This window comes from Neophocaena asiaeorientalis, unplaced genomic scaffold (assembly GCF_003031525.2).
Source record: "Neophocaena asiaeorientalis asiaeorientalis breed wild unplaced genomic scaffold, Neophocaena_asiaeorientalis_V1.1 scaffold113, whole genome shotgun sequence".
NCBI classification, from domain to species: domain Eukaryota; kingdom Metazoa; phylum Chordata; class Mammalia; order Artiodactyla; family Phocoenidae; genus Neophocaena; species Neophocaena asiaeorientalis.
The window spans coordinates 5,712,877-5,733,878 of NW_020172316.1; positions in this window are offsets into that span (position 1 = coordinate 5,712,877).

Consider the following 21,002-nt stretch of genomic DNA (forward strand, 5'->3'; position numbering starts at 1 on the left):
GGGATTTGGGCAGGGGGAAAAATCCTTAACCCCTTAATTCCTTTTCTCATATTGTTGAAAAATTTAACCATGGGAATTTATTTATTCGTTGTTCAAGTTTTTTTTAAAAAAGCTTTTTAACTATGTAATACTTGATTTGTGTCTTATTTAGCATATTTTATTGGTACATTTCCCTTTGAGTAACTTCTTCAGCTCAAATGATTTCTTTGAACTATAAAATGTACTTCTTCGGGGCTTCCCTGGTGGCGCAGTGGTTGAGAGTCCGCCTGCCGATGCAGGGGACAAGGTTTCACGCCCCGGTCTCGGAAGATCCCATATGCCGCGGAGCGGCTGGGCCCGTGAGCCATGGCCGCTGAGCCTGCGCATCCAGACCCTATGCTCCGCAACGGGAGAGGCCACAACAGTGAGAGCCCCGCGTACCGCAGGAAAAAAAAAAAAAAAAAGTACTTCTTCCAAGTAAAGAATACAAGCAAACCCATTTGATTTTTTTTCTTATTTTGGCATTCTTTCACAATGCTAACCCACAAATTAAATTTACCAACTGACTTGAATATCAATCTAATGTTGTGTTTCATAAAGCAAAGAGATAAGTAAAGAATATGGAGCTATTAAATTACAACAGAACCTCAGTTTGATTAAAGATTTGAAAATACTAGTACTACAATTTCAGTAGTGTGACTGCTATACTGACTTCATTATTTTTTTCCCCCGCTGCGTTGGGTCTTTGTTGCTGGCTTTCCCTAGTTGCGGTGAGCAGGGGCTACTCTTAGTATCGGTGTGTAGGCTTCTCATTGCGGTGGCTCCTCTTGTTGCAGAGCACTGGCTCTAGGCGTGTGGGCTTCAGTACTTGTGGTACAGGCTCAGTAGTTATGGCTCGTGGGCTCTAGAGCGCAGGCTCAGTAGTTGTGGTGCACGGGCTTGGTTGCTCCATGGCATGTGGGATCTTCCCGGACCAGGGCTCGAACCCGTGTCTCCTGCATTGGCAGGCAGATTCTTAACCACTGCGCCACCAGGGAAGCCCCTATACTGACTTTTGAACATCTTGGTAGTCAGTACTTTATAGTAGAAAAGGCTCAGCATTTAAGGTCAGAAGATCTTAATTGTATGAGTTTGAGTACATTAGCTTTCTTTATGTTCTTACCAATTGTACTTCCTAATTGTATTAATATGGGTAAGTTATTCAATATTTCTTATGTTCATTCATTTTATTCTATAAAGTGGGAAGAATAACACTAATATCTCTCCTAACACACTTGATTTGAGGACTAAATGAGGCCCCATGGTCATCTGTAAAGCACTACTACAAATCTATTACTATATAGTAGTATTTCTTCCAGATGAAATGGTGTGCAAAGACCAAAACAAAAACACAAAGAACTTTCACTATAGATAGATTATAATAGTTCTAAAATGCAACATTTGTGCTGCTCCTTGTAATACTATATAAAAGAAATAGTCATCCTGTCCGGTTTTGCTTCTATTACTACTTGATAATGTGTAAAAAAGTGTTATACGCAACGCACATTATTTAGTGTTCTTTCTAAATGAGATCTGTTATACTTAAAGAGAATTCAGAGAATTTACAAGATATTCTTAAAATTACCCTCGTTCAGTAGTGTACCACATCACAGCACAAGGGGGCAGTATTTCTTTTTAAAAAATCCCTTTGTCAAATGCATAATGTATGTAATTCACTGAGGTGGTGCCATGGAACATCTTTTAATAATATGTCAAGATTAAAACAATTTAGCATCCATGTCAACTGTAACTCATAGCCATTGGGGAAAAAAAATCATAGAACTGGGACTTCCCTGGTGGCACAGTGGTTAAGAATCCACCTGCCAATGCAGGGGGACACGGGTTAAATACTTGAATAATTCCTAAAACAAAAAGTTCGTGGGTTAACACAGATGTAGAGATGAAGTGTCTGCCAACCAGAGTAGAAAGAACAGATGTGTAGTTCTAGTCCCAGCCACTCAAGCTGCCTTTATTCTAGAAGCAGATTAGAGAGCACATTGCTGTTTTAGCAGCAGCAGCAATTAGTAGGTGCAAAAGAAACAAAATCAAGTGTTACTTATCACCCTAATATGGTCCATTTGGGAAATATCAAGTAAACTAAATGGCTTTTTCCATGGAAACACATAGCAAGAATTATTCCAAAGAATTCTCTACCCCATGCTTAAAGAATTGACTTATATGAACTTCAGTTTAATATATACAAGTAGCAAAGATATATAGTCCAGGGTTTCTTTTTATGGTGGGTCTAATGGCTTTTTATTCATGGGTCAAGTCATAGGTCAATAGGAATAACCTTCCTAATGGGCTGAAAAAGTAAAACATAACACTACAGCATGGGCTGAAACTACTAACGGGCTGAAATGATTCTAAATATAGGTCAAATGGCAGAGGAGACCAGCCTCCTCAAGGCCAGTGGTGTTATTAACATCTGTGGAGTACTCACAGGCCAGGCTATCTTAAACTTCATTTAGTTCATTTAATCTTCACATCAAGACTGGTACAGGTACTTAGGTTAAATAAATAGCAAGGGGTGGGCTGGAGCCAAAATTAAACCCAGAATGTCTAAGTCCAGAGCCTGTGCACTTAATCTGCATAATACACTGCTTTTCACAAGGCTGAGTTCTGAACTAGCATTCAGGCTGCCTGAATTTCAGTCTTCCACTGACACTACACCTGTGATACTGGGCCTCCCCCGACCCACCACCACTAACCACCCACTACATGTCACCTCCATAAATAAAGGAACTAGACTAGGTAATGTACAAGGCTTTTCTTTGGCTCATAATTCATGACAACATTATGAAAGCAGCTAGTAAGTTGATGCAAAATGTAGGATCTTGTATTTTTGGTGCCTGCCTTCTGGGATCACTGATAGCAGCAAAGAAAATTTGTTTTTCTAATTTCTCAGTCAAGGGCAAATGATGTTACCAGTTTACTTGTTTAAATAAATTTATGGCTATCTCTTATCTACTCTTTATCTGTAAACAGGTTTTGACACAGAGGGCTATATGTGAACACTGTATATCTATAATTAAATGAGGACTGGGGGGTACTCACATCAAGAATGTAAAAAGGGCACCAAATATAGAAGTTCTGGGCAGTAAATATGAACTTCACCTACTATACTTCACAACTCTGACTTTACCTGGCTCCAGTCCTTCCACTGGGATTTAAACAATGTGACAGCTTTGAGAAGCTAAGCATAACATAACAGAAATCACATGAGCTTTAAAGATCTACTGACTGCAACTGCTGAACTTTTCATTAAAATTCCCAGAAATGTAATGCAAAACACGGAGATCCTATTAGGTAACCTTAAAATCATTTTAAGAGGTCTCTAGATATTCTAATAGAATATCAATTCAGCATTTAATTACACCCTTTCACAATCATCATAAATATTAAAATTGTTTCTTAAAAGCATAATTTCAAACTGGCCATTTTTATAAATTGAAGGAAATACGTCTTTTAAAGCATTTTTCAACTGTGAGTATCTTAAGTCCTTTGAGATTTTCAAATATGAAGTCAATTTATTTCTGCTATATTCTTGTTCAGGCTGATGTTGCCAGAGGCTTATTGGAAAAAAAATATTATTTTCAAATATAAAAAATTTAGAGCTCAAGTGAATATCAAAACTGCTAAATTTTCAGATTTGAAAAAAATGCCAGAAGCTAAAAAATCCAGAGAGTAGCTTTCTAATAAAATTTAAAATCTTTAGTATTTAGTACTTTATTTATTAAACAGCAATATCATCCTTGGAGACTTTATGATTCCTGATTCATGAATTAATTTTGTCTTTTTCCCCCATAATGTGCATGCTGTGGAGACAACTATAAATTTGAGGGAATAAGCATCATTAAAGCTGAATAATACTCCTTTTCTATCTTCTTAATAATTCATTTGTTGGGACTTTCCTGGTGGTGCAGTCGTTAAGAATCCGCCTGCTAATGCAGGGGACACGGGTTCGAGCCCTGGCCCAGGAAGATCCCACTTGCCGCAGAGCAACTAAGCCTGCGAGCCACAACTACTGAGCCTACGCTCTAGAGACTGCAAGCCACAACTACTGAGCCCATGTGCCACAACTACTGAGGCCTGCGTGCCTAGAGCCTGTGCTCCGCAACAAGAGAAGCCACAATAATGAGAAGCCTGCCCACTGCAACGAAGAGTAGCCCCTGCTCACCACAATTAGAAAACCTGCACAGCAATGAAGACCCAACACAGCCAAAAATTAATTAATTCTTTAAAAAAATTCATTTCTTGTTGTCTGGTACCCACACAAATCAGGAACTCAGTTCCTGACAGTTCTAAGGACTAAAAACATTCTTTCAGAGGCTATGCATTGCTGATAGAAATTTTGCCATTCAGCTTACATTGTATTTTCCTACCTGGAAGTAAAGAAGTTGGCGTGGTATCTATAACATAAAAACTGAAAGAACTTTATATCATTACCATTATAATCTTGTGATAATCCCACAAATGTTTGGGATAGTGAACATAATTCTAATTATCTTAAAGACTTACATATGAATCAATGTACTTTTAAGAGTAATAGAGAACAAAAATAATAGTCAAAACTTTCATAGAATTCTTCTTTGAAATCCACTCAAGTCTAATAATTCTCAAAAGGCACATTAGATCAGACCAAAAAGCTTCTTCCAGAGTCGTAAACTAAACTAGAAAACAGGATTTCAGACAGTAATAACATAATGAGCAAACCAGCTCTATTTGTGCCAGAATTAATTGAAAAAGTTGTTTGGATTGATTCTTGATTTAAGCTACATTTAAACAAAAAAAGCAAAACTATATCTAGTCAAGAGAACTCAACTTTAACAAACTTCAAAAGCCATTTTGAATTTTATTACCTTATTCTCAATCTGTAGATTATTGCTATATTTTTTCTTAAGCTGCCATGTTTAAGAAGAGAAGAGGAAACTACCATTTATTATGTTCCAGTAAAGTGTCTTTAGAAACTGTGAATTATCTTATTTAACCCTTGTAATTTCTCTGGAAAGAATACAATATTTTCCAGAGAGTGCAGCCAAGGACCTTCAGATTTGAAAATAATGATGCTATGCTATTTATCAATATGCTCAAAAAGACTGACCTGGGAGCAACAATCTTTCCACAGCATATTTCTAATCTCTTTATGTGGAAAAATGGTTGAACTAAGTGATTAATTTGGACTTTAGAAGCCACAGGATTGGCCCTCAAGAGCTGGCCGTTCAACAAATGTGTATTGAGGGCTCACAGAGGCCTTGGCTGGGAACTGAGTCCCTGATTTTAAAGGGCTGAAAACTTAGGACTTGTATAGAGAGTTACTTAAGAGCTAAGCACTAATTTATGTTTCCATAAAAATCTGCTCTCGTTCTCTTTCTAACCCAAACTTCTCCCAAGTGCCTTGTTAATATAGGTAACTAGAACAAATCCCAGCAATGCTTCTGGTCTTTGATGACATCTACTAGATCTCTTACATACCAATATGAAGGGCCCTCTTTTTGAGCATGGTGCTATGCTTTAATGATTGCAGCAGCTCTTGGACCTCTTCCCCAATTACAGGATAGCAGGATCCAGTTAGATGAAACCTAGCCTAGCCTTTCTAGACTAACTGCAAGAAGGCTTATGCTGCTGCTGCTACTATACAATGTGGAGATTACATGTAATGACTCTGCGGTACCACTTGAGGGATACCAGAATAGGTCCCTTTCCAGTTCCCAAAGAACTCCTGGATTTGCTTTTAACAGTGCTTGCAACTGCAGTCATAGTCATTCTTTCACCAGATCCAGAACAGAGATGCCCAATACATGGAAGATGTGTGCCTACTCGTTTCCCCTGTGTTAAGAGCAGGCATAAATTATTAATCACAACATCTCTTCAGCACCCTGGGGTGCTTCCCAAAACAGCATTACGATCCAACTACCGAAGAAGGCTCACAGGCACATCCCTCTTTTAGAGACTGTTTCTAGGTGCCACTTACCTAGCAGTCCTGGCTGAAAAAGCCCTCTTAAAATCCAAATATCTAAATTAAAAAGGGAATTGCCATGGTAGATTCCAATAGATTCTGTTGCCAATTAGAGTAAGAGGTCTTTGTTCCAGCTGACCCTGGACCAGCACACACAATAAGCAGAGACATGAAACGCACTCCCAGACCAGGTCTACTGCCTTCCTCAGGCATCTAGAACTCCAATTTAACTTACTCCTAATTCAGGAGCTTGATGTGAAGACTGGTCCTGGGGCAACTGGGGGTGGGGGTCAAAGGTCAACCTGAGAACAAATTCCAGTGAGCACAATGGAATTCAGCAGAGCAGCAGACCCCACTTGTAAAAGGCAAAGAAAGAAATCTCCTTTGCTATAGAAATTAGGCAATGAATTGTAAACAGTCCCCACCCTCATTCCACCCTACCCTCGAGGCAAGAAAACCTCTAATCCATCAATATAAAAATGTTAAAATTGTAAAATTTCTTTTTACTTTGTTTAGGACTAAAATTTTGATTAGAAAGCCATGAGATTTTTGCAGAACCACTTGCAATTCCCCCTAATAGAAATTTCCACATAAGGAAAGGCAAACAAAAAAATAGCGTATGAAAATCTGCAGTAAATGAAAATCCGAATTTGCCATTTTGATCACCTCTCCTAATCTTTCCTCCATACTCTCTACTCCAGCAACATTGTACTCCTTGTTGTGCTTTGAAAATAACAGGACTTCCCTGGTGGTGCAGTGGTTAAGAATCCACCTGCCAATGCAGGGGACATGGGTTCAAGCCCTGGTCTGGGAAGATCCCACATGCAGCGGAGCAACTAAGCCCGTGCGCCACAACTACTAAGCCTGCGCTCTAGAGCCAGTGAGTCACAACTACTGAGCCCGCATGCCACAACTACTGAAGCTCGCGCGTCTAGAGCCCATGCTCCGCAACAAGAGAAGTCACTGCAATGAGAAGCCCGCGCATTGCAACGGAAAGTAGCCCCCGCTCGCTGAAACTAGAGAAAGCTCGCGCAAAGCAACAAAGACCCAACATAGCCAAAAATAAATAAATAAATAAATACATGTATCAAAAGAAAAAGAAAAAGAAAAGAAAAGAAACCCTCCTGCTAGGGGGCTTTGCACTCTGGGTGTTCCTCTGCAAGCCAGCTCTCTCTCCAGCTATCCACATGGCCCACTGCTTCACCTCCTTTCTGCCTTTGCTCAAATATATCACCTTCTCAAAGAAGCTTTTTAAAATTGTAATCTATTTGCCAATTGCACCCCCACCTGGCAGCCACAATTCCCCCCTACTCTGCTCTATTTTTTCATGGTATTTATCATGTTATATTAAACTATAAGATTTATTTGTTTACAATTGTGCAGAAAATTGTTCACATAGAACATCTGATGTTGGTCTTTAAAAGGGCCTGCTTAGGGGGCTGGTCTTTGGCTGGGCCTGGGAAGTTGCATTTTAGAATGTTCCCTATTTTACTTACTGATAAGTTTGGTTGCCTAGGCTACAGGCAAACCTCAGAGACATTGCGAGTTAAGTTCCAGACCACAGCAATAAAGTAAGTATCACAAAAAAGTAAGTCACAAGAATATTTTGGTTTGCCAGTGCATACAAAAGTTATGTTTACACTAGACTGTAGTCTATTAAGTGTGCAATAGCATTATGTCTAAAGAAAAGTACATACTTTAAAAATTTCTTATTGCTAAAAATGCTAACCATTATCTAAGCCTTCAGCAAGCTATAATCTTTTTGCAATAAAAGCATCAAAGATTACTGACCACAGATCACCATAATAAATATAATAATGAAAAAGTCTGAAATAGTGGATAATTACCAAAATGCGACACAGAGACATGAACTGAACAAATACTGTTGGGAAAATGAGGCTAACAGACTTGTTCCACACAAGGTTGCCACAAACCTTCAATTTGTAAAACACACAATATCTGCAAAGAGCAATAAAGTGAAGCACAATGAAACAAGGTCTGCCTATATTTGTGAAAACAGCATGATTTACAATGAAACACCTTCTTTCCTTCTGGGAGTCTGGAATTTTGGCAATATGCAGCTGGTTTCATAGACAGAGAATGCCTACATGACTGGCCCCTAATTAAAACTCTGGACTCTAAGTCTCAAGCGGGCTTCCCTGAGCAGAAACAATGCCATTGCACACGTGTTGTTTCATGTGATCGCTGGAAGAAGCAAGTTTTCTGTGACATACCAACCCCCGGGTGAGAGAACTTTGGAAGGCTGTGCCTGGACCCCTCCAGACTCTGCCTGATGAGTCTTTCCCCCTACAGAGCGGGGAAAGAGTTGTGAGTACAACTACCTCTGAGTCCAGTGAGTCTTCCCAGCAAGTCACCAAACATGTGAATGATCATGTGACCTTCAAAAAATTATGTTCACTGTTGATCATATTTCCTCTCCCACTAGAATATAAGCTCCCCAAGGCCAGGGATTTAAAAATCCCTTCAGCTCATTGATATATCGTATATCAGTATAAGACCTCTTTAGCGCACTAATACATGCCCGGTGCCTAGAACAATGCCTGCCACATAATGGGTATTCAGTAAATACTTGTTGAATGAATGAGGGATAAAGCAAATGTGGTCCTATGAAACAGATTTTTAAAATAACTAAAATATCAATTTATATTGTCAAAGATCTTTAAGAGAACATTGCTTCTATAAAGAGAGAACACCCTGCTTGCTATCATGAAAAACCGCTTTTCTATGAAAGGAAGGAGCTGAATTACAAACATTATGTGGACAGCAAACAGCAGACTGCATACTGCAGAAATATCACAATGTGAATAACACTCAAGAAATTCTCCTCAAACTCAGAAGAAAAGGATAAGGAGGTAAACATAGTAAGTGAAAATGAATTTAAATGTCAACAGTCAAAATTATAAACACCCAAGGAGGAGAAATCAAGTTACCTACACTACATACAGGAGGCTTGCAATAAGTAATTGTTGAATGAATTGAATGAAATAGGAATCATATTGGTATCAATATAACCTTTTCAAATATAAAAATAATTGAAGCATTTTAGGAAAAAGATAGTGACATAATAATTCAACAGACACTGAGAGATCATATTTAAGGGCAACAAAAAGACATTCCCAGATATCCCTTAATACAGAAAATATAACAAATATTAACTTTTCCTAAAACATTCACTCAAGGAAATAATCCTGGTGACTAAAATCAAACAAATAACAAATTCAAGCAGCAAAATAACCAGCACCATATGAAATCATAAAATTAAAAAATTAGCTTTTCTATTAAATTAAGAATCAAGATAGGGATTTAGCTATCACAACTTTATTTAATAGAGCTTTGGTCAGGCTTTCCCTTAACTTTGTGGGTTCTGCGACAAGAGAACAAAATGAGGCCCATGTACCATATGACTTAAGTAATTAGAAGTTAAAAATCAAGCTATTAATGGACGTATATACACTACCAAATGTAAAATAGATAGCTAGTGGGAAGCAGCCACATAGCACAGGGAGATCAGCTTGGTGCTTTGTGTCCACCTAGAGGGGTGGCATAGGGAGGGTGGGAGGGAGACGCAAGAGGGAGGAGATATGGGGATAAATGTTTATGTATAGCTGATTCACTTTGTTATAAAGCAGAAACTAACACACCATTGTAAAGCATTTATACTCCAATAAAGATGTTTTTTTAAAAAATCAAGCTATCAGAACACAAAGTCAGTATATAAAAATCCGTTGCTTTCCTATAATCATAACAAACTACCAGAAAGAGAAATTAAGAAAACAATCCCATTTACAATTGCATCAAAAAGAATTAAATGCCTAGGAATAAATTTAACCAAGGAGGTGAAAGAGCTATACTCTGAAAACTATGAGACATTGTTGAAAGAAACTGAAGGAGACAAATAAATAAATGGAAAGACACATCATGCTCATGGATTGCAAGAATATTAAGACGCCCATACTACCCAAAGCAATCTACAGATTCAATGCAATCCCTATCAAAATTCTAATGGCATTTTTCACAGAAATAGAACAAATAATCCTAAAATTTGTATGAAACCACACAAGATCCCAAATAGCCAAAGCAATCTTGAGAAAGAAAAACAAAGCTGAAAGCATCACACTCTCTGATTTCAAACTGTATTAGAAAGCTGAAGTAATCAAAACAGCATGGTATAAGCATAAAAACAGACACATAGATCAATAGAACAGAATAGAGAACCCAGAAATAAACCCATCCATATATAATCAACTAATTCATGACAATAAAGAAGCCAAGCATACACAATGGAGAAAGGACAGTCTCTTCACTAATGGTGTTTGGAAAAACTGGACAGCCAAATGCAAAAGAATGAAACTGGACCACTATCCTATACCATACACAAAAATTAACTCAAAATGGATTAAAGACTTGAATGTTAAGGACCTGAAATCATAAACTCCTAGAAGAAAATATAGGCAGTAAGCTCCTTGACATCAGTCTTGGCAATGATTTTTTTGGATTTGACACCAAAAGCAAAGGGAAAAATGTAAACAAGTGGGACTACATCAAACTAAAAAGCCTTCTTCACATTAAGGAAACCATTAACACAATGAAAAGGTAATCTACTGAATAGGAGAAAAAAATTGCAAATCATGTATCTGATAAGGGGTTAATATCTAAAATATATAAAGAATTCCTAAAAACTGAATAGCAAACATGCTCAGCATGGCTAATCATCAGAGAAATGCAAATCAAAACCACAATGATATAGCACCTCACACCTGTTAGAATAGCTATTATCAAACAGACAAGAAATAACAAGCGTTGGCAAGGATGTGGAGATACAGGCACACTTGTACACTCTTGGTGGGAATGTAAATTGGTGTAGCCACCATGGAAAACAGTATGAAGGTTCCCCAAAAATTAACAATGGAACTACCATATGATTCAGCAATTCTACTTCTGAGTATTTATCTGAAGAAAATTAAAACACTAACTTGAAAAGATATATGCACCTCCATGTTCACTGCAGCATTGTTTACAATAGCCAAGATATGGAAAAATCACAATGGTGTATATACATTCAGCCTTAAAAAAGAAGGAAATCTTGCCATCTGTGACAGCATGGACAGACCTTCAGGGCATTATGTTAAGTGAAATAAGTCAGACAGAAAAAAGACAAATACCATATGATCTCACTTATATATGGAATCAAAAAAAACCAAAAAAACCCCAAGCTCATACATATAGAGAACAGACTGGTGGTTGCCAGAGGCAGGGGGTGGGACAAATGAGAAAAGAGGGTCAAAAGGCACAAAATTCCATTTATAAAATAAATAAGTCACAGATATGTAATGGACAGCATGGTGACTATAGTTAACAATACTGTATTGCATATTTGAAAGTTACTAAGAGAGTAGATCTTAAAACTTATCACAATTTTTTTATAACTATCGTGAACTAAGAATGCTGCCTGCCATATCAGTAAACAAAGGCAGACATCCAGCCATCACATTACAGCTGCCCTCACCTCCAGCAGTGAGCCCTGAGGGAACTCAGGACAGAAACAAAGAATGCCACCATCTAGCAGTCAACTGCTGCAGCCACCGCCCCCCTTATCCTGAGGAGACTCTGGATAAGAAAACATAGGATACGGGCCCCAGGTAGCTAAGGCGCATATCAAAGGAATGATTTCAGTGAACCTAGACTCTCACATCTTCCCATACATAGAAAAGCGCTAAATTCCCTAACTTGAGATATCAGATTTTCTTTTTATTAACAGTAATCTTTTGACGTTCCAGCTACCTGGGGTTTTTTTTTTTGGTAAAAACTCTTATATATCCTGGCTTCTCCCCCACCCCTTCCTCTTCAGAGCAGTCTCTCAGAATTATCTGAGATGCTGTGTCCTGGGCTTAACTTCTCAGTTTTGTCCACTGAATAACAAACATAACTCTCAGCTTTTAGGTTGTGCATTTTTTTTTCTGTCGACACTATATATGGTGACAATGATAACTAGACCTATCGTGGTGATCATTTCCCGATGTATAAAAATATAAAATCATTATGTCATACATCTGAAACTAATATGTTATACGTCAATGATATCTCAATAAAAAAACATTTTTAATAAAAAAATAAAAATCAGGCTAAAAAGCTGTCAATTAAAATTTGTTCTATCCCGTAACTTGACATAGGTGTGTGAGGTCACTGTCTTAGGATGCTTCTGATAGGGACAGAGTAAAGGGACAAAGTAGGTGATTAAATAGTTAATCCCACTAAGGGATCATAAGTAAAGAAAAAAGTATTGGAGACCCCTGTAAGTTAATTATCACTCAAGAAAGCAGTTTTGCTTAACCACAAAACCAAGAAGGCTTGCTTAGCAATAAAATCATGCAACAGAAACATGAGACATGCGCCAAAACAATAAAACAATGGTGGAATGAGACCTACATCCTGCACAGTGAGCTAAGTAAGTTAATGATTGCTAGGACATGCTCCTCTACGCACACTAAAACCAAAAATATACGGAAACGGTGACTTTATACTGAAACCTAATATGACTTACCATACTTTAGTATATGTTACTGCCTTTTTCCTCATTTCCATTGTGCCATGACAGGCCCAGTTTGACCACGTACAGACAAGAAACCTCCCCTGCCCAATGTGGAGGAGGAACTGATGATGGAAGCTTGGCATCTACCCAAGAATGAGGAAGAAGGTGATCTTCTACTCCCCACTTTTCCTTTGATTATAAAACTGTAGCCCACTATGTTCTTGGGGCAGCACCCTCTTGCCTTCCCGCTTGTAAACCTCACAAGCGTCCTATTCTAATAAATCGCTTCTTATCTATCACTCTGCCTCTCACTGAATTCTTTCTGTGCTGAGACATAAAGAACCAGAGCTCCTCAGAGCCCTCCGAGATGCATTTCTGCGGTTTCACTTCCCACACAGCATTAGAGTCCATGTATTGAAGGAGACACATAGGTGCATCCATAATCTAGAATCTGTTTCTTGGTTCCACCCATCCACTTACCAGCCCTGATTTCAAAAAATTTTTCAACTATGTAAAGCAATGATTTTATATAACTTAAAAGTCATCAAGGGCTTCCCTGATGGCGCAGTGGTTGAGAGTCCGCCTGCCGATGCAGGGGACACGGGTTCGTGCCCCGGTCGGGGAAGATCCCACATGCCCTGGAGCGGCTGGGCTGTGAGCCGTGGCCGCTGAGCCTGCGCGTCCGAAGCCTGTGCTCCGCAACGGGAGAGGCCACAACAGTGAGAGGCCCGCGTACCGCAAAAAAAAAAAAAAAAAATCATCAAAATATCAAAGACAGCTAGATTTTTATATTAGTGCACCTATCTTAGTATTCTGTTGATGGGATGGAGACATATGAGTAGAAAATAAAAATATACACAATCTATAAATCATTATAGATTTATTCCATAAATCCATTCTCTTAGTTCATTTCAAAGAAATCACAAATTATATTGTTATGGTCAAGACTTTCACATAATTTGTATTCTATTGATAGTAACACAAAGTGGACAACCTTCCTTGACTCACTGTAAATTTCAGATAATTTCTTTCACAATTTCAATTTTGAGAAACTTCATTTTGCCATGAGAGTAGCAACTGGAAATGTAAAGAAAAATCTTAAACCAATGTTTGGATTCAGAAATGTCCATAAAGTCCCTATATTATGTTCAAATATTATAATGGGTTACATATTATAAATTATCATTACAGAAAATATTACAAAATATTTATTTTCATGTCAGTTTATGATACTTATATTGCAATTTTCACCATAATTAAAACAACATCAGATCCATAGAGTAATGTAAAGAATTGTATTAGTTTTCATACATTATATTCATATTTACATATATACAAAATTTAGAGTAATAAGAATTGTTTAATATTGCAAAATATTTCTCAGCTGCCAAGTGTATCTGTGGCAAAGGTTGTGCTAATCTATAAGCACCTCCAGAACTGTGAGTAGAACATGAAGAAAAGCAAGAAAACAGATGCTTACAAAATCCTATTCTATCCATGCTATATGACAGAAAGGATTTTTTTGAGTTAATGAATATGTCTTTTCTATGACCCAAGCACTTACATGGTTCAAAGATTCCTTGCATTTCAAAACAGAGCCCATCACCAATGTCGGCAGAGGCACAATCCACAAACATTCACACTGGCACAATCTCCAAAATATTTTATTGGTTTTTGTTTCAAGGACATTGGGCAAGAGCTGGGGAGAAGCATTTCTTTTGGATCCTGAACAGTGTTAGTCAGAAAAGTGGATGTTTAAGGTTACAGGCTGTACTATATCAGGATTGAGTATACAATCTCAAACGGCAGTGACACTCATAAGCTCTTTAATAAATTTATTTTTGTATTTTCCTGAGATATGTGGAGCCCTATAAAGTATGAATTTCAATCAGAGGGCCTCCTTGTCAGTGCTAACCAATGTATCCGGTCTTAAAAACAGGTAAGTTATAAATTTTGGAAAGAAGAAAGTGTAACTCTGAATGTCTTCACCTGATTGTCTACAAAATACAACTGTACTGGTGAAAAGGCTATGGGAACTAATTTTATCAATAACCTGTCCAGTTATAAACATGTTTTGAAAAGCACTACATAAATACTAACATCAACAAAAAATAAGAAAAATACATGTCGCTAAGACAACGAAAAGCTGTTAAGACAATGAAACCTCCCTAAACACATGTGAATAATATGAAGAGACTTATGTGAACAAAACTATAAAACACCACTAAAAGAGGACTTAAATGAATGGAGAGATAAACCATGATCTTAAATAGTGTACTAAATCATTATATTTTCAACTTGGTTAAGCTAGAGCTATGTTCCCAGATGCCTCATCTCTGTACGGTCCTGAGTTAGAATTGGCCAAAGGAAATATTTGAATGGGAATTGGGAGGTAGAAGTGAAGCAGCAGCTATTGCTAATAATGGTTATTTGCAGTGACAGATACAGTGGTTTGAGTTCCAGCTTGTCCTCCCTCTCTTTTGTTCCATGTCCAGCACTTCTTCCTGACTGCTGTCCATGCTAACCAACATGGGTTCCAGCCCATTACCAGACACCATCAAATTCTCCCCTCCCTGGATGTACATGTTGCCCCTTCCACCAAGAGGTGGAATTTGTTTCTCCTCCCCTTGAAACTAGGCTAGACTTGTGACTTGACTTGACTAATAGAATGCAGCAGAAGTGAAACTGTGCTGCCCTGAGCCCAGGTTTTAAGACACCTGCGGCTTCCACCTTTGCACTCTTAGAAGCATGCTGCCATACTGGAAGGAAGTCCAAGCTATCTACCTGGTGTGAAAGGCGACGTGGAGAAGACCTGAGGCATCCAGGCAACAGGGAGCACTAAGTTTCCAAACATGTGAGAGACCTTCTCAGACTTTCTAGCCCAGTTGCAGCAGATCTCCTAGTTGAATAGGACAACGTAAGCAACCTCAACCTATACTACATGGAACAGAAGAACTGCCCAACTCAACTTAATCGACCTACCAAATTGTGAGAAATATTGTTCCTGCTTCAAAGCACTAAGTTTTATGGTGGCTTGTTGCACAGCAATAGGTAACTGAGACAGAGGGGGAAACTTACACTGCAAAGATGACAGTGTTATTCTTTTCTCCTCACCTCCTTTGGGCCTTAATAAAAGCATCTTAAGGTCATCTCTATGAATATTCAGTGATAATACCCAATAATTTTTTAAAAACTAAAATAATGAGGGAACACTTGCCCTACCAAACACTGAAGCATCTCTAAACTTTAGTAATCAGAAAAGAATAGCAGCTATCATTTACTGAAGGCTTACACTGTCTTAGGCATTGTTCAAAGTATTGTCATGACAAATAAATAATGCTATACTTCATGCTTCCAGATGAAAATCTGAAAGTAATTTTCTAAGCTTTTATAGTAATATTTATAGGGCATTAATGTTAAACCAGAATAATAGGAAAGATACACAATAAAGCTACACATGTATTAAGTTAGGCCAGGTCAGACTGTCTGAGGTCATTAAGATGAATTACGTATATAAAAACATTGGGCCTGTCCATGCATTGTATTGAATGCATAATCATTGGAACTGAAAAGCCTTCAGCCTTCTGAAAATTCTCCTAAGGCATCTGAGACAACCATGACTCTCACCTAAGGGAAAAAGGTCAGGAGAAAAGAATGTATACTCCATGATTTCAGGCACTCTGTCATCTTGATCTGTACAACTGGGTGTAGCAGGGAAAGAATCATCAGGGGAGGGTCAAGTAAGGTCTCTGCTTAGCACATAAACTTTGCTTTGGGAGGAAAACCCATTACTTGGGGCAAAGAGCAGATCTCCTTCATTTACAAATTAAAGCTGAAAAAAAAAAACAACCTTTGAGATCAAAGAGTAATACCTTCATTTCACAGATGAAGGAACTGACACCCAGTGGCTAATATGATTTGCTCAGGGTCATGTACTGGTGCCAGAGCTGTTTCCCAGACCCTAAGTCCTACTCTACTCCAGAGTAATTCTTTCCCTGTATCCTTTCCACACCAAATCCACTTGAGAAGCACCCTCTTCAGCTCCAATCCCTTCACTTTTATGAACTGACAGCAACTCAAAGAAGGAAGAGAGCCAAGGCAGTGTCTGTCTTGTTCCCCTGTGTCTCAGCATCTGGCACCATCCCTCTCCACAGAGCACACTCAAGGAGCATTGATCAAGGGAAGAAAGGAAAATGCATACTAGCCAACAGTTATCGCCACCTCTCCTTGGCAAAGGCAAGCTACAGTATTTATAAAAGTGATTTTGTTGAATATATCAATCATCTATTAGCACACAAGTAGTGATTTCTACCTACGTTAATGAGCTCTAACAAAATAATCTTATCCTTTGAAACCAAAGATTTATTTTTCCAGCATAATTGTGTTTTGCTTTCATAATGAATATAGTCATTAAATAGGAAGAGTTGATTCTTTTCATTTATCACCAAGAGGGCAAGATGTTTACTTATAATTAATGATCAGGATGCTCTAAGGTGGGCAGCCTGTACTTTGCCTGAAGTGCCATTTCATCCGCAGGAATGTGACTCTCAGTTCATGAAGCCACAATAAAACCATATGTTTCTTTATTTAAAGACAATTGCTCACCAAAGGCCATGCCATGATAAAATTGAAATTCAGAAGAGATCAGAATGTATGACTAATGAAAGAGTGCTTCAGGATCATGGGTTTTTACAACATCACATCAAAGAAAATTCTCCCTGAAGCCTTCAGACTGGTTGAAATACATACAATGTCAAAATATTTTCTTCTTCAAATAACTCTTAAACTAAAGAATTAATTGTATGCTGCTCATGTTTTTAGAAATTGTTCTATCCTCAGCATCCCAGTGTCCTTCCAGTAGAGAGTCATGGATATTCCCTCACCTCCTCAGCATTCTTGGCAGAGAGATCATCCACCAGTATTTCTCCTCAGTGGCACTTGTACAAATTGGCTGGGAAGATTCTTTGTTATTCAGGAATTTCCCATCAACTGCTGTCCACTAGATATCTACAGCATGTCCAGTCATAGAAACAACTAAAAACATACTCATTTTTCTCAACTTAGTCCACCAGGTTACACCTGGGTTTCCCCTGCCAGCACACCACGGTCTGGGGGCTCTCTCAATGCAGTCAGTTGGGGCCAACATAGGGCTCACCTCATTTATTCCTGTTTCTCAGGGATTAGTGTCCTTCGTTATCTGATGTCTTGAAAACCATTGTTTTATATATTTTGCCCAGTTTCTTATTTGTTCCAGCAAAGCAAAAGTCAGCACTCAGTGTTTTTTTAAGCTTAATGTGGAGGTGAATATGATTCTGACTTCTTTTTTTTTTAACAAGATCCAAACTTTGACGCGGATAAGAAACAAAGGCGATCTGAGGGAGTGTCTGAGGGGAAGACAGCATTGGTGGAAACCAAGAACAGCAAGGCATCAGACATTAATCTACTCTACCTTCCAATGTTTCCTAGGGATGGCCTGGGGAAAAGATTTCAAGAAACTCTAGACTCTAGGGATATGTCTAGGCTTATATTTATGATTCAGCATTTGTAACAATAAAAAAGCAACTCCTCACTCTGGCCTATGATTATACAACCTGGCCTATGATACACAAATAAGAAGCTTACATAAAGTCACTTTCCTTATGACTGGTGTTCTGTAAGCTGTCCTTAGGTCTACACTTGCTGATGGGCAGCTCTTTGCAAGGCATCTGTACTCCAACACGGAGATAAGGCCATCAGCTCCCACAATAGACAGAATCTATAGGCACCCCTGTGTTCTACATCCCTACTATCCCCTCCACCAATCCTCCTCAGTCTCATTCAGTCTCATTCGGAGCACATAATAGCTATCTGACTGACCAAAATCAATCCCTGAAGGATGTCTGTCATCCTAACCTACACGGTCTTTTACATGTCTTGAAGAATGAAGCAGCTATGTGGATGAGTTTGGGCAAACCTAACAATTTTTGAAAAGATATTCTTCCTTTGCAGTGAGCAGAGAAGACACTTACTGAAGTTTTTAATTCTTGACAGCAATTTCCCAGTAATAAGAAACATAGTATTATTTGCATGTCCAGTGATGTTTTCTTTATAGAGATACCAGGACCCTGGCCTAAACACATGGTACGTTAGATGGAAAACCTTTGGTAAAATAATAGTCACCAATTCATTCCAATGAGCTGTGAGTCTTCTCTAGTGCCTGCCCATGGTTAAAATGAACCAATCCTTATCTCTTTATTTGAATCAGAACTAGATTTCTGTCATCTGAATGTTAATCCATGCAAACCTCACAGATGTTATTTGAATGAATGGAAACTGTCAGTGTGGCTCCATTTAAACAGCATGTTGCTTGTACTTTTATGCATGACAGAGCAGGGCTGAAACGTGGCAGGTGTGGATATGCCAGATGACACACTGAGTCAGACTGCGCTCAGAGGGATGAGTCTGAGGATGCAAACCATTTAGAGGGAGGAAAAAATACCAAATAATAGATATGTTCTCCTAAAAGCACAGCCTAATTACTGACTTAGAAGAGAAAAAATAAAGTAATGGTTAAGAACTGGGTTGATACAGAAAGTCCACTAGGAAACAACATAATATAATGAGATCTAATCTGCTGTTCACCCAAGGAGAATGTCAGTGCTTAAGATATCATTTCTATACGAAGGGGCTTTATGTGTGGTCTTGCATGTAAAGGGTTAATGCTACTGCCATACCATCTACATACTTCAGTCCAAGTTCATGTCCAGAATAAAATGTACAGGCACAGTTCACTCTTCGCATTCTTAGCCATACCCAACTACAGTCTCTGATAGTGTTTACCCACAAGTCTGAGTTCAGAAATTACTAAAACAATTATAACCAGGACACGAAGTACAAAAAGAATCTCCTTGATGCTTGTAAATTTAGTTTGATGCTAAAGGTATGGTGTTTGGCAAACCAGTGGACCCTCCAAGTAGCATATACTCTCCAAATCCCTACTGGGTTAGCTAGTCCAAGCTACAAGATGTGCCTCAATTTCTCACTCAGTACTCTACTCTGTTATTAGGGCTGCTTTGTTTAATAAGGATTGTGATCCTGGTTAATTATTTGAAACTGCTCATTTATGGAGACATTGAGCCCTGTCCCCTGTAGTCTCAGCTGCAATCTGGAGTCTGATTTGGAATAATGTGATGGTCTGGAGAATTTGTTATGATGCCTCCCTAGCTTTGCATGGCAGCATTGCCTAAATTCTATTACTTCTATCTACCATTTTCCAGACTGGGCCACCATCGGGCCAAAGTTGACTCTGGGCATTATTGCTGATTATCCAACTTGAAGGCAAACCTTAGAGAAAAGGTTCCTATCACTATGTCCAAAGAACTCTGGATAACACATGGATGAGTTTCTGACAATCTATGAACCCTCAACATTAATTTTATTACAGATAGTTTTGGATATATGCAAATGAATTTTCTTCCAAGTTTCAAGGATCCATAGCCCAGAAGAAGCTTAAGATCCACCATCCAGAAGAGAGGTCCATACTTCCTGTTCTGGTCCCTCATAGTTTTAGTTTCTTGCTTCTCCCTACCAATAAGCACCACTGAAATCCTGAAAAGTACAATGAATGAGCCAGACAGAACTATAACTACTTCAGAGCAGATTTTACAGGTCAACTACAGCATTCCAAAATGTCCTCTTTACTGCAATTTTTTATTCACATTTCCCAATTGTGATTAAGAAAAATTAGCAACTTCTATTACTTAATGATACAATATTCTAAGACAGTTCCTTAATGGATATTTAATTGATTTTCATCCAATTAAAACATTCATTCAAATTGCACGGGATGCCAGTGGAGGGTATCAGTTTCCAAGAATATTCTCTGCCACAAGTTTTATGTTTCTTTTCCTTCGCTTTACTGTTCCTACTGTTTTGATTAAGCTATCATAGTTTAAAGGGGTAAAAATCCAGACTTAATCACAGCTGACACTGAAGAACTTAAACGCATGCTAATTAGCTTCTTTATTTGAATAGCCATTCTCATACCGAGTTTGTGATCTTCTGAAATAAAAGCTCTCCTATCAAATCACAATTCATGGTTTGTCTCATCTTTTACTGATTTTTTTTTCTGCCACGTTTTTTATTACAGTAAAAAACACATAACTAAAATTTACTATCTTGACCATTTTTCAGTTCTTACTGGTTTCTATAGGATATCATTCACAGGTACAAAAAAAACACACTATTTTTCATTAGATTTCACTTTCACCTCAAATAATAAAGCTGTTGATTTATTTTTATCTGACATTTTTCTTCAGTCTGTGTCCAGCTCTCCCCCAGTCCTCCCTGGAGATGAAGTTAACACAGCTCCCTGCTTGGTTGATTCTGCAGGGAAATTACCAAGGAAGAAGAAAAATTCTTCTTTTTAACCCCTTCTAAGTTCTTTTTTTTTATTTCAGTTTTTGATTCTTTATAGCCAGAGTCAAACTATCCACA